General features: G+C 51.9%; 1 pseudogene; it reads right to left on the bottom strand.

The window, feature by feature from the left end:
• Positions 1-787: 787 nt before the first annotated feature.
• On the bottom strand, positions 788-2226 carry LOC102277813 (P2Y purinoceptor 3-like; annotated as a pseudogene).
• Between the last annotated feature and the right edge of the window lie 601 nt (positions 2227-2827).

The raw sequence follows: 2827 nt of genomic DNA, 5'->3' as shown, positions 1-2827 counted from the left end.
GAGCCTTTTCTGACCTTAATCAGAACGCTGGTTAAGAAGCATAGTAAAAGAGCACATCCTGTGTACCGGGGGTCCCCCACCTCTAGAATCTAATGCCTGATGATCTGAGGTAGAGCCGATGTTATAGAAATAAAGTGCACAATAAATGCACATGAATCACCCTGAAACCATCCCTTCCTACCCCTGCTCCATGGAAAAACTGACTTCCATGAAACCAGTCTCTGATGCCAAAAAGGTTGGGGACCGCTACAGTTGTCTTCAGGTTACAGCAGTTATGTAAACAGGTGAGCTGGTACTGTCAACGAAAACTCAGCCAGCTCTTGATGAGTATAGGGATTGGGCCATCTGCTTCAATCTTAGGGCTGTGTTCCTCAGAGCCAGTGCCTAGGTTCAAAGCTCCCGTCCAGTACTATGATTTGGGCGTTCTCCAGCTGGGTGACCTTGGATAAGCTACTTTAAGCTCTGTGCTTCAGTTTCCTGATCTGTCAGAGGGGCTAACAATAGCTCCTGCCTCCAGGGACTGTTGGGAGGATTAAATGAGTTATTTCTTATAAAGTGCTCTTACATATTAAGGGCTCCATCTATCCAGCCAGCTGCCCACTTCTTCATTCAGCCCCTATTGTGCTCCACTGTGTGCTGGGCCCTGCTGTGGAGGCTGCTGTTAGGGGACAGCACTCAGATGAGGTCCCTGTCCTATTGGAGCCTCCATTCTAGGGGGAAGAGACCATGAATAAGTAAACGAACAAGTCCAGGTCCTAATAAGTGTTACAATAATGACAACAAATCGGGAAATATAATAGAGATTGATTTCGGGGGAGAGAGGTTAACATTGGCTAGGGTGGCAGGAGTGACGAGAAGGTGTCGTGTGAGCTGAAATCTGAATGATGAAAGATAAATGTCAGCTTCATTAAGAACGTTTTCCTTTGTGTTGGTAGCTCTTTCCATATTCTTATTTTAAAATCACTTAGCATCAAAATTAAAATCCTTTTAGGACACCACTAGGAGCCCTAGTGGGGGTCTCTCTCCCACTAGCTCGTGACTCTGTTCAGACAAGTCATTGTCAGCATCTTGGAGCTTTCCCCCTGAACTTCATCTTGGCAGGACCCAGACCTGCCCACCCCTAGGTGGGCAAGAGACAGCCCAGAGTCTCTGTCCCTTGGCTCCAGCTGGGTGCTCACCCACCTTGTTGTGCCCCAGTTCCTGGAAGAGCCTGACTCTGTTCCCACCTGACAGAAAGTAGAGGACTGGGTTGAGGCAGCTGCTCAGGCTCACCAGAGGCCTCCATACCTTGTAGGCCAGGCTGACCACTGTCAGGAGCTGGCAGTTGCCTGAGGACAGGAAGCGGAGTGTGAAGTAGAGGGAGCGCGAGATGTGGAAGGGCACGAAGCAGAGGGCGAAGAGGCCACACACCAGCAAGATGGTCCGGATGGACTTGGCCCGGGTTGCGCCACCCACCCTCGTGAGGGTCTCCACTGGTGTGGCCAGGCTCCTGACCATCAGTGAGTAGCACACCAAGATAACCAAGGAGGGCAGGACAAAGCTGGACAACATCAGGACCATGCTGTAGACGAAAAACTTGTCAAAGTGATCCACACTGGTCGTGTCGTAGCAGATCATCTGGCCGTCGATGTCGTCTGTGTGAGAGAAGATCAGGGTGGGCAGCAGCTGGATGACCACCAGAGCCCACGTGGCGGTGGCGCCCAGCAGGGCGTGCCGGCGGGTCCGGTAGGGCAGGGAGCGCAGTGGGTGGCACACACCCAGGAAGCGGTGCACAGAGATGCAGGTCAGCAGCAGGACGCTGCTGTAGAGGTTGGCATAGAACAGGAAGCGCACCAGCTTGCAGAGCAGCTCCCCGAAAGGCCAGGTGTCCTCCAGAGAGTAGGTGACGATGAGGAAGGGCAGCGTCGAAATATACAGCAGATCTGCCACCATCAGGTTCGCCAGGTAGATGGTGGCACAGCTCCAGCGCTTGGTTTGGCGCCAGGAGAGCCACAGGACGGCGCCATTCAGGGGCAGCCCCAGCACAAAGATGATGCTGTAGGTCAGGGAGAGGTAGACTTGCTTGTAGTGCTCTGAGAGATGGCAGGATCTTACTTCCTCTGAGATATTGGTGTCCAGCTTCTCCATCTCCCCAGGGGAGCACAGCTCTTCCTGCTTCTCCTTCCCCTCGGAGGAAACGGAGTGGCTAGCAGAGCATCACGGCCTCAGCTGAGTGTTAGTTTCTGCCTTGACTTGGCATTAACTCCTGAAGTCTGGTCAGAGTCCTTGTTTGAGAGAGACCAGTGCTAGTAAAAAAAAAAAAAAAAGCTTACACCAAGGGCAAAGCAGATTTTAAAGGAGGGCTTTTCAACTTACCAGGTCCACAGGGCCTCCCTTACCCTGACTTGTGTGCTCTTGGGTCCAGGCTGGGTTGATAGGAAGCTCGGATACACATGTGGCAGGAAAAGGTGCTGCTGTCATTTAAGCAGGGCATACCACCTCCAGCGCTGTGACTTGTTCTTTGGCTAGACTACTTTGCATAGAGTTAGGAAACCTCCAAAAGGACCTCTTCCAGCCCAAGATGATGGTGCATCCGTAGAGGGCATTATTTCCTGCAACCTGGCCCTAACCCCACCCACATGCCTTGGTGGGAGTGGAAAGCGATCCTTGGGGGTTAGGGAGGATTAGGGAAAGCATGGGTTTTGCCTACAGGCTCTGTGAGAGGATTTTGATTTGTATCTCTTTCAAGATTTATTAACTGCGTATTTGAATCCCGAGGCTGATTTGCTTGTTAAACACCCCAGCATCCCGGACATCCAAGAAAACACATCTGAGCTGTGAAGCCAGG

The sequence above is a fragment of the Bos mutus genome, chromosome 1, assembly GCF_027580195.1.
Source record: "Bos mutus isolate GX-2022 chromosome 1, NWIPB_WYAK_1.1, whole genome shotgun sequence".
Taxonomy (NCBI): domain Eukaryota; kingdom Metazoa; phylum Chordata; class Mammalia; order Artiodactyla; family Bovidae; genus Bos; species Bos mutus.
This window is presented reverse-complemented; position numbering and strand designations above follow the sequence as displayed.